The sequence below is a fragment of the Saimiri boliviensis genome, chromosome 21 (assembly GCF_048565385.1).
Source record: "Saimiri boliviensis isolate mSaiBol1 chromosome 21, mSaiBol1.pri, whole genome shotgun sequence".
NCBI lineage: Eukaryota > Metazoa > Chordata > Mammalia > Primates > Cebidae > Saimiri > Saimiri boliviensis.
Window position 1 is genome coordinate 32,249,714 of NC_133469.1, and position 12,111 is coordinate 32,261,824.

The 12,111-nt window shown below is 38.5% G+C and overlaps 1 protein-coding gene across 11 annotated transcripts in view; it reads left to right on the forward strand.

Moving 5' to 3' along the window:
- Window positions 1–12,111, forward strand: part of MTMR3 (myotubularin related protein 3) — a 134,029-nt gene that overhangs the window by 46,436 nt on the left and 75,482 nt on the right. For 2 of the 11 annotated variants that reach the window (XM_074391158.1, XM_074391159.1), the window contains exon 3: window positions 10,393–10,556. The exons of the other annotated variants lie outside the window; for them this stretch is intronic. The gene's annotated coding sequence lies outside the window, so the exon portion shown is untranslated. The remainder of the gene's footprint in view (window positions 1–10,392; window positions 10,557–12,111) is intronic. 11 annotated transcript variants of the gene reach the window in all.

Below are 12,111 nucleotides of genomic sequence, written 5' to 3' on the forward strand. Positions count from 1 at the left end.
TATGCTCATTAACATACTAAATCACATACCCACCAGCACCATATAGTTCCAGGAACACCCATATTTGGTGTAGAAATAGGTGGCACCACAATTTTGAGAAATCTTCACTGTTTCCCTGTAATCTTCCTGAATATTCCATGCTTTGGCTAAAGAAACACATAAATATAGAAGCACCAACCCGCTTCATGGAGTGTTGTGGTTCAAACTGTTTTTATTATAGGTTTAAATAAAATAAAAATGTAAATCACTGTGGGTCCAAAAGATGGGAAAGGGATATTATTGGAGCTGATAGTTTTATTTTCAGACATTGAAGTCTTGTAGAGATAGACTTTTCAAATTATTTCCGAGTTGTTAATTTTAAGCTTTTTGCTTATCTCACTCTTGAGATAATCCTAAAAACCTTTTCAGCCATAATCATTGAGTTTGGCTAGAACTACTTTTAGCAAAAGCCATATGCTTGTTTTCCCAGTGAGTGAAATTGAGCATGACTTCTGGAGGTATAATGTTTTAGTGAAATTGCTTAAACTTCAAGATAGATATTAGTGACTTTCTATGTATATGAAGGTATTACTTGGCTATTTTATGCAGTAAGTACAATAATTGGTGTGGATTTTCAGACAAGATTGGGAGTGTTCAGGGTGGTATGGCCATAGACGGTATGGACTTTCAGATAGCAGCTGTAACTCTTGTTGATAAGAAGAGTGTGTGTATACTTTTAAGAAGTTTGATGGGAGATGAAACTAGAAATTTTTCCTCTTGAGTAGGAAAAATTGGAGCATTCTTTAAGGTCCATCTTTTCTTCTTCTGCTCCACCTTTAAAAAAATGGTTACTTATTGCCAATAGACTAACAAGTGGTTGAACAGTTTCCTTGTCAAGAGGTGCCAGGTGACTGACTAATGCCATAATAAACCACATGTCCTTGATCATATGATGGACTTGATCTTCTTGGAGGCTAATTATATTTATGGACATTTTAGTACTTTCCAGGAACCCCAGACTTTGCTGAGGTTGAAAACATTGGTAATCTGTAAATACTTATCCTTTGGTTTTAAGAGAGACCAGGAGTTCATATGCATGCCTTAAGAAAAAGATTTGAAAAAGATAACACTGATGACCTTGGGAGACTAGTGCATAAGATTTTGATTTTATGATCTTTTCTAGAGACACTGAACCACTGCTTTTGGATCAGTGTTAGAGCCTCTTGGGGATACTATTCTAGGATTTTAAAAGTTAAAATAGATTTTACATGGTGAAATGCACAGATGCAAGTGTGCAGTTTGAGTTTCAATAAATGTTTACAGTAGTGCAGCCACTGCCTCAGTCATGGTATAGGACTTTCACATCACACGAGAAAGTTCCTTTATGCCCCACTTCTGGTTAGTCTTCCTCTCCCCTAACCCAAACTACTATTCTGTTTCCTATCACTAAAAATGAGTTTTGTCCTTGAACTTTATGTAAATGGAATCATACAGTATTCTTTTCTAACTTGTTACTTTGAGTCAGCATAATGCTTTTGAGACTTACCCATATTGTTGTATCAGTAGGTAGTTCATTGAGTTTTATTGCTGAGTATGGCAGTCCATTATAGAAATATACCACAATTTGTTTATCTTATCACTTACTGGATAGTTGGGGTTGTTTCCAGTTTGGAGTTATTATGAGTAAAGTTGCTGTGAACATTTGTTTCTAAACCTTGTGATTACGTGCCTTCATTTCTCTTGGGTTAATATCCAGGAATAGAGTTGTTGGGTTATAGGATAAATGTATGCTTAACCTCATAAGCAGTTGGCAAACTTTCCTCCCAAGTGGTAATGCCATTTTACACTTTATGAGCCATGTATGAATTCCAGTTACTCGGCATCCTCACCAACATTTGCTCTTACCAATTTCTTTAATTTTAGTTATTCTAGTGGATGTAAAAGGGTATCTCATTGTGGCTTTCATTTTGTATCTCCCTGATGACTGATTTGAGAACCCTTCTCCTACATGACTTTCCTTTTCGTTTTCTTAATGATGTCTTTTGATAAGTAGATATTTTTTAAAATAAATAAATAAAAAAGTGGGAAAATACATATAAAATTATCATCGTAACCATTTTTAAATGTACAATTCAGTGACATAAGGTATAGACACAGTGTTGTATAATCAGCACTATTTCCAGAATGTTTTCATCATCCCAAACAAAATTCCTATACTTGCCAAACAATAACTAAACAGAGGTTTTTGTTGTTGTTGTTGTTGTTGTTTTGAGATGGAGTTTCGATTTTGTTGCCCAGGCTGGAGTGCAATGACATGGTCTTGGCTCACTGCAGCCTCCTCCTCCTCCTGGGTTCAAGTGATTCACCTGTCTCAACCTCCCAAGTAGCTGGGATCACAGGTGCCCGCCAACACGCCCAGCAAATTTTTGTATATTTAGTAGAGGTGGGGTTTCACCATGTTGGTCAGGCTCGTCTAAGACTCCCCACCTCAGGCAATCTGCCTGTCCCAGCCTCCCCGTGCTAGGATTACAGGTGTGAGCCACGGTTCCCAGCCAGAGGTGTTTTTGATTTGTTTTTCTTGCAAGATGAGATCTCACTATGTTGTGCAAGCTGGATTTGATCTCCTGCACTTAAGTGAGCCTCCTGCTTCAGCCTCCCAAATAGCTGGGACTACAGCCAGTGTCACATGCCCAGCAAGAGGTTTTTAATACATTTCTTAGCACAAAAACTTTACATAAAAATAATCACCTTTTTGCCTCTTAGGACTGGGTGCCATGGCTCATGCTTTTAATCCCAGCACTTCAGGAGGCGGGGCAGGAGGATCGTTTGAGGCCAGGAGTTCATGATCAACCTGGGCAACATAGGGAGCTACCATCTCTATCAAAAATTTTTAAAAATTAGCCAGGCATGGTGGTAGGTGCCTGTAATCCTAGTTACTTGGGAGGCCATGGTAGGAGTATCCCTTGAGCCTCAGGAGTCTGAGGTTGCGGTGAGCTACGATTGTGCCATTGTACCCCAGTATGGGCAACAGTGAGACACCATCTCTTAAAAAGAAAACAAAAACAGTGTTTTCTTCCTTGAATGATGTTAGTATTTGAATATGTTGACCCTTCCTTGACACCTTGGTCCACATGATGTGTGTATTTTTCTTGTCTACCTTTGCCACTCTTTTAGTATATAAGTTTATAAGTTCATAGAAATTTTAGCTGAAGAGTTTTTAAAGGAGGTGTGTTGGGTAGGCTGAGCCTGTCAGGAAAGGAAGGAATTAGTGTGTTATGACTATTCCAGATCTTTTACTTTGAATCTGTCCCTTATGACTTAAAGGGTTATTTTGTTATGTCTCATATAACAAAATGAGGCTCTTACAGGTTCAGAAAACGGTAGACTTTTAGTTTAGGCATTTTGCTTGCTCACCTCTATCCCCTCCCCTGCATGCCACCTCCTCTCGTGTGGACAGCTTTTTTTTTTTTTTTTTCCTGAGGCAGAGTCTAGGTTGTAGTGGCATGATCTATTTTTTCCTATTGCCTAGGCTGGATTGTAGTGGCATCATCTTGGCTCATTGCAAACTCTGCCTCATGGGCCCAAGCCATCCTCCCACCTCAGCTACCCAAGTAGCTGGGACTCAGGTATGTACCATCATGCCTGGCTAATTTTTTTTTTTTTTTGTAGGAGGGGTTTTCCCATGTTGCCCAGGCTGGTCTTGATCTTGTGAGCTCAAATGATGCTCCTGCCTTGGCCTCCTAAAGTGCTGGGATTACAGGCATGAGCCACGGCGTACAGCCTCCATGTGGACAACTTATTAATGCAAGAGCTAGAGGGGTCTTAGCGTCCAGAAGAGTAAGAACAGTGTTTGATGGTTCCTTTTGAGATCTTAATATATTTTAGGTTGGTGCAATTACTTTTTGCACCAATCTAATACTTATCTTTCACTACTCTTACCTTTCTCAAGAACTTGCCATTGTTTTAGGGGAGAATTAACTTTTACTTCCTTCTAACTTACATATTAATTTTGTGATGTTTTATTCTAGACTGAGTATCCTCACTTGAAGTCATGTTTTTGTCATAGTAGGGGAAAAATTCAGACTTTGACTTTTGTCTTTTCCTACCCCCACAAGAAGACAGGAAGTAGGTAGAGATCAAATTGAGCTGGAGGAGAATAGTATTTGTGGACTTCCAAATTCTGTTATCCTTAGGACATATCCAAATTCTGTTATCCTTAGGACATATGTAGCTTGGCATGCAGAGGCAGCCTGACTTTTGGAAACAAGGTGCCATTCTTTTTCTTATTTCTGTTGCATTTAGTTTTGCAATCTACTTTGCTCTGTTATCTTTAATGTTGTATGCTAGCCAGTTGATTAGTGACTTTTTATTGTGATAAAACTTTATTTGCAATAGATCTTTACAAACTCTTAGATCACAGAACATTAAACTCATTAGAACTGTTAATTTGTATATTTCTGATTTAAGCTTATTTTTAGAAGTGTTGACTTTTATTTGCTAAATGTTCAGTCATCAGTTAAAATGAATGAACTATATAAATTGGTTCACTGCTGAAATTGCTGCTGTGTGTGATTTATAATAGCAGATTTCTCCATAATCAAAGTAAATACAGTATTCACATTTTATTTCTGGAAATGAATTGTTTAAATATCATTTTTTAGACTGAGTCTCCTCTGTCACCCAGGCTGGCGTCCAGAGTCATGATCCCCACTCACTCCATCCTCAAACTACTGGACTCAAGTAATTCTCTAACCTCAGCCTTTTGAGTGGCTGGGACCACAGGCACATGCCATAAGGCCTGGGGAATTTTTTGCAGAGGTGGGATTTCACCATGTTGCCCAGGTTGGTCTCCAACTTCTAGTTTTCAGCAGTTCTCCTGCCTTGCCCTCCTAAAGTGCTGGAATTACAGTTATGAACCACTGCACCCAGCCTAGAAATGTAAATATAATGACATGTGGTAAGTGTTATAAATCAAAAGAAGTATATTGAAATGCGACAGTAAATTCTGCAGGGAAGCTTTTGCAGTAAAAATGTTTTCAGGCTGTCCAGGTGCAGTGGCTTATACCTGTAATCTCAACACTTTGGGAGGTCAAGGTGGAAGGATGGCTAGGAGTTTGACACCAGCCTGGGTAAAGTGAGATCCCTGTCTCTACAAAAAAATTTTTTAAAAAAATGTAGCCAAACATGGTGGTATATATCTGTGGTCCCAGCTACTTGGGAGGCTGAGACAGTAGGATCACTTGAGCCTAGGAGCTTGAGGCTGCAAGCTGTGGTCATGCCACTACACTCCAGCCTGTGCAAGAGAGTGAGACCCCCGTCTTTAAAATGGAAAAAAAAAAAAGTTTTCAAACCAAGAATTGAAGGGCACATGGGCCTTATCCAGGTGGATAAAGTGGGATGAGGGAATCTGGCAAAGATAATAGCAGTTACAAAAATTCATGAATGAAAAATTTTTAAAAGCATTCCCAACTTAATTTGGAAATGTCATAGGGTTAAGTTTTTGGAGAGAAATTTTAGGAAAACTTCTATTGAAGGACTATGACAGGGAGTGTTGATTTGATCAGAGTAGTTCTGTTGTAAATTCAATTGCAAAATTTGTGTGTGTGTGTGTGTGTGTGTGTGTATGTGTGTGTAAAGGTAATCATGGTCTAATTAAATTTGAACAAATCTTTGAGAGCCAATTTGCTAGAAAAAGTGGTGGTGATACTGATGACATGCAATGGAAAGATGAGAGGCATTTCAAAGGAAGCAGTGGAAATTGGTGTCAGATTTTGACATTGGAAATAGAGTCAAATGGTTTCTAGACTGGAATACCTAGAACAACTGTGATTCCCAGTGGAGTATTAAGCAGCTGTGGTGGGCAGAAGGAAGAGAGGTGAGGGAGGGAGATGATGAATTCTGTTTAGGATAGAGGTAGAGGTGCTAGATTGACAACCCAGAGATCTGGTAATCTGTGGTCCTGTGATAGCAATAGCAGTCAGGATTGAGGAATATATGGGGAGCTGTCTGTTAGTAGCTGAGGGCTTGAGAGAGAAGCTTATCATTTCTGTGGGAAGGACTGATCCTGTTGCAGTGCACCAGGTCAGGCCTGTTCATGAATGGTTTCAGACTTTTAATGGATTGGAAAAATGTCTTATAAAGAAAAATGAGAGAATGCAGAATCCCGAGGAAATGATTTCTGTAGCAGTTTCTATATATAAAGAATTTATGTTAGTATTAGGGCAGTATCATGTAAACCTCTCATTAATATACTACCTGCATATTTTTTTTGCGGTATCTATATTCCAAACAGGAGTGCATCTTAAAAACAGTGGCATGTCGTAGTTGAATTGGAAAAGTTTTTTTTCCTAGTGGTATGTAAATTAATGTGTGTCTTAAGTTTGATGGCATCTCAGATTGAGTAAAAGGTAAAATTTAAATGCTCATTAGCCCAAATACAGTATTTTAAAAGATACTTGTTTATGTTCTGTTTCATCTCAGATATCGCCAATGATAATATATACCACAGCATGGAAACACTGGTTATAGAGTACTTCCATTGAAAAAATAACTGTATTTTAGAATACAAGGTTTAAGTTAGATGTAAGGAAACCATCGAAGATATAAATCATTAGAAAAGAAAAAGTGTAAGCTCTTCCCAAGGTCCTTATGTTTTCAGTATTTTAACATACGTGTTCTGACTAAACAAACTAGTAGTACAGAATCTGTTATCCAACTACAGATCTGATTTTGCCAGAGACCTTGGATAGACATGTTTCTTTCTTCTCTTTCAGACATTAACTCCTTTGACAAATGATTTTTTTATGTTGGAAAATGCAAGAAAAATAAGTAGCTCAGATTGACTTTGGAAATATAACATTATTATTATTATTTTTTTGAGACGGAGTTTCGCTCTTGTTACCCAGGCTGGAGTGCAATGGCGCGATCTCGGCTCACCGCAACCTCCGCCTCCTGGGTTCAGGCAATTCTCCTGCCTCAGCCTCTTGAGTAGCTGGGATTACAGGCACGCGCCACCATGCCCAGCTAATTCTTTTTTGGATTTTTAGTAGAGACGGGGTTTCACCACGTTGACCAGGATGGTCTCGATCTCTTGACCTTGTGATCCACCCGCCTCGGCCTCCCAAAGTGATAGGATTACAGGCTTGAGCCACTGCGCCCGGCCAACATTATTCTTAATAGTTATATTCACAGACTTATTGGCAACTTGAATTCCAATTACTTGTTTGTGTGGATTGATTTTTTAAAATGCTGAATTGTATAGTACTTAAGTTTTTGATGTATAAACACTATACCTAATATACTCTATAATGTATATAGAATAGGTTTCTATTAGGCTGTATGTTTGAAAACATTTTTCCTCTTATGAGAATATTTATTTAGTATGAATGTAAGTAATTTAGCCAGTATGCTTTTTTTTTTTTTTTTTTTTTTTTTTCCAAAAACAAACCAAAAAAAACCTTGCCTTTCAGTTTTCTGGGTTAAGTAAAATGTTAGTCTTAAGAATTTTTTACATTCAAGGTTTGGTTTGTCTGAATTCTTCTGAGTTGTTAATTTAAATGCAGTTACTTAAAAGCATAAGGGGAGAAATTCCTTTTACTTTTTGTTAGGTCTGATTTAACTTGGTACTTTTACCTTCCTTAAGTAAAGCATATTGATGATTTTTGCTTTTTGGTTTTAGCTGAAAAAGTTCATTTTCTTCCTGTATGTATTTGGATGGCAGTCAAATGTATCCCTCTAGTTTACATGAGATAAATATTATTAATTTTAAAAAGTTGCGTCTTTTTGGGGACGTGTTGAGTTGGAGATGGTGTTCAGGTCAAAACCGTTTCTAGTCTTTTGGCCACTTAGTAATCTGATAACTTCTTTCAAAGAGTAGTTATTTCAGCTCATCATTTAAACAGAGCCCACATTTTGGTGTGTGGTTATTGGAGGTTGTTGGGTTTTTATTGGCTTGTTTTAAAAAATATGAGTAGCCCCCTACCTAACTGCCAGAATACAAATTTTAACTAGGCCAGTAGAAGTGGGGATTATTTTCATTTCACATAGCCTCTACTATTTGAATTTTGTCTCTCTGTGAATGTACCTCTTGGCTAGCTAGAGTTGGACAATTTTCAATTATGATGACAGCAATTAAGAATTCAGATCTGGGCTGGGCGCAGTGGCTCAAGCCTGTAATCCCAGCACTTTGGGAGGCCGAGGCGGGTGGATCACAAGGTCGAGAGATTGAGACCAACCTGGTCAACATGGTGAAACCCCGTCTCTACTAAAAATACAAAAAATTAGCTGGGCATGGTGGCACGTGCCTGTAATCCCAGCTACTCAGGAGGCTGAGGCAGGAGAATTGCCTGAACCCAGGAGGCGGAGGTTGCGGTGAGCCGAGATCGCGCCATTGCACTCCAGCCTGGGTAACAAGAGCGAAACTCCGTCTCAAAAAAAAAAAAAAAAAAAAAAAAAAGGCAGATCTGTTTCTTTTCATTAAGTTGTATGCTTAAAGGATGGGTCTGCATTTTCATTTAGCTTTCTGGTCCTTGTCCATTTTTGATGCCTGTTAGTCTGGATAAAACTGTGTGACAGGAGCCAGAACTTTTAAGAATCTTTTTGTTTACAGATGGGGAGACAATAACATTAACATTCATTAACATTCATAATGAAACATTCTTATACTGATAAGTAGTATGGAGATTAGCTAGGTTTGGGACACTGGTAGTTATTTTTTAAGTGTAGTTTACTTCCAAATGTCTTCTAGAATTTGTTTAATATCTCAAAAATCTACACAAAATGGGAAAGGCATGCTTATTTATACATGGGCATACTCTTGTGTTCTAATGGCAAACCAACCTTCAAATTAAGTTGTCTTTCTAGAAAACTCTTAGGCAACTGTGAGGGGAAAGGGCTAATACAAAAAGGATGAAGTTTAGAGATTGTGTTTTTATGGCAAGATCTAGTAACAGAGCATTTTAGAATAAGCATTGTAAATTTTGCACCTTTCAAAAAGATATTGGTATGTTTTTATCTTGAAATCTGCCTAGTGTTATCTTAAAAAACAAAAACCTGGCTAGATGCTGTGACTCATGTAATTCCAGCACTTTGGGAGGCTGAAGTGGAAGGACTGCTCGAGCCCAGGATTTCGAGACCAGTGAGACCCCATCTCTATAAAAAACCAAAAAAGTAGAAAATGAGCGGGGCATGGTGGAATGTGTCTGTGGTCCCAGCTGCTCAGAAGGCTGAAGTGGGAGGATCACCTGAGCCTGTAAGGTTGAGGCTGCAGTGAGCCATGATCATGCCACCGCACTCTAGCCTGGGAAACGGAGTGAGACCCTGTCTTAAAACACACACACACACACACACACACACACACGCATGACATGGTGGCTCATGCCTGTAATCCTAGCCCTTTGGGAGGCCAAGGTGGGCGGATTACCTGAGGTCAGGAGTTCAAGACCAGCTTGACCAACATGATGAAACACCCCATCTCTACTAAAAGAGTATAAAAATTAGCCTGGTGTGGTGGCGGGCACCTGTAATTCCAGCTACTCAGGAGGCTGAGGCAGGAGTATTGCTGGAATCCAGGAGACAGAGGTTGCCGTGAGCCAAGATCATGTCACTGCACTCCAACCTGGGCGATAAAGTGAGACTCTGCCTCAAAAACCCACGAAAACCTCACAAAACACACACACACACACACACACACACACACACACCCACCCACCCACCCACCACATTTCTGGGTCTTTGTTGCCTATCTCATTGATTAGTTTTCTTTTCTGTTGAGTACATAAGAATAGGAGTTCTTAATTTAAACTTTATTAAAAAATTTCTTTTTGAGAACCTGTTTTTAAAACTACTTTTCGTGGAGATTGTCTATTTTGGGTCTTTTGGTCCAAGAAAATGAAATTTTTATATATATATATATATATATATATATATATATATATATATATATATATTTTGAGACAGAGTTTCACTCTTGTTACCCAGGCTGGAGTGCAGTGGCGCAATCTCGGCTCACTGCAACCTCCGCCTCCTGGGTTCAGGCAATTCTCCTGCCTCAGCCTCCTGAGTAGCTGGGATTACAGGCACGTGCCACCATGTCCAGCTAATTTTTTGTATTTTTAGTAGAGACGGGGTTTCACTATGTTGACCAGGATGGTCTCGATCTCTCGACCTCGTGATCCACCCGCCTTGGCCTCCTAAAGTGCTGGGATTACAGGCTTGAGCCACCGCACCCGGCCGGCTGAAATTAATATTTTATTCTTTGGTACGAGGGAGGAGGGAGAGTCGTCGCTCTAGTGTTATTTAAGATTTGTATGTTTAGGAGGGGCAGAAATCATTACAAGATTATAATTAGGAAAATTTAAGTTTCCATAAGGAAGTATGAATTTCTAGAATATCTTTTATTTCCGTTTGATTTAGGCATTGCTATTGAGGACACTGATTTGGGGCAAGGTGTCAGAAGAAAAGAGTGAGAAAAGGAGGAATCCTAATTACTACTTTGATCTTCACCAGAGGTTAACTGAGAACAAGAAGCAGGACATGAATGAGTGTGCAAGAATTTGCTTTCTATTAATTTCCCAAAGGTAGACCTTGGAAACAGTTAAGGGAACAAAAGTTAAGAAACCTTTTTCTGAGGCTGGAGCTAGTCGTTTTGTTCTTCCCAAAGCAATCTGGCACTTAGATAAAATGATTCTACTTGGCTTTCAATTCAATTAATTAATTTCTAATTCTTGAATGCGTGGATTTCCTATGATTGCTGAACAACTCAGACTTAAGTATTTCTTTTGTTTTCCATGAGATTATAAGGGTTTTTCATTTCTTAGAAAATGGGAACATTTCTGTTACTTTGTTTTGAGATGGAGTCTCACTCTGTTGCCCAGGCTGGAGTGCAGTTGCACAATCTTGGCTCCACCTCTGCCTCCCGGGTTCAAGCAATTCTCCTGCCTCAGCTTCCTGAGTAGCTGGGATTACAGACATGCGCCACTACGCCTGGCTAAGTTTTGTATTTTTAGTGGAGATGGGGTTTCATCATGTTGGTCAGTCTTGTCTCAAACTCCTGAACTCATGGTCCGCCCACACTGGCCCCCCACAAAGTGCTGGGATTGAAGGCATGAGCCACTGTGCCCAGCCAGGAACATTTCTTTATTTCAGATGGCAAACCTAAATGCTGTCTTATAAAATTAGATTTTAAACTCAATTTCTGTAGTAAAATAATGCCTACCTTGTAATGTTTCATAAATGACATAGATTCAGAAGATAACTTTACTTACAGAAGTTTCTTATAATCATGTTAATGATATATGAGTATATCTGAGTTAAAAGTATAAAGTGAATGTGTTCTGCATGTCGAAGGGATTATAAAGAAGTCAGAACTTAAAATTTTATATGCGTTCTTAAAAATTTAATTTTTACTCTTTTTAGCAGATTGTATGTGATGTTTGGTTTTAATCTTTTCTGGTGCTAAAGATACTATATATGGCTGATACACCCTGCTCCATATCTCTTGTATAAGGATTAAATTTAAAAGGAAAATACTTGTAAAATAAGTTATTTAAAAGGGTACCAATGCAATTTGTTAAAGTTGGTTTACTTGGAGTTAATCCTTTCTGAGAACATGGTCAGGGCTGCTTCCTCTTCCCTGTTGAGATGTGTAAAACAGTAAGGTGCATGTGAAATGCAGCCAGCCTAATGTCTAAAAATGTTACTGTGTAATTACTTTGCTTTTGATTTCTCACATTTTTGGGTTCACCTGTGGAAAAGCCACTAAATGAAGACGAGAGATTTTTAAGCATTAATCACTAACCTACCGTTTCAGATTCTGTCTACTGCAGAACTTCTTTTGAAGAATGTATTTAGAACTTAATTAAAAGAACTTAATTCAGTTTATCTAAATGAAAAATAAACATACTCTGTACTTCTTATGTAGTTACATAATTATACATGATTGATCTTTTGGTCATTATTGAAACAGAGCTTTTATTTGTTAATAGTGAAAATTATCTTAAGTGCTACTGGTTCAAGTGACTTATTACCAGTAAAGGCTTTTTTTTTTTTTTTTTTTTAAATTAAGACAGTCTTACTCTGTCAAGTAGAGTGGCATGTAGTGGCTCCATCATGGCCCTCTGCAACCTCTGCCTC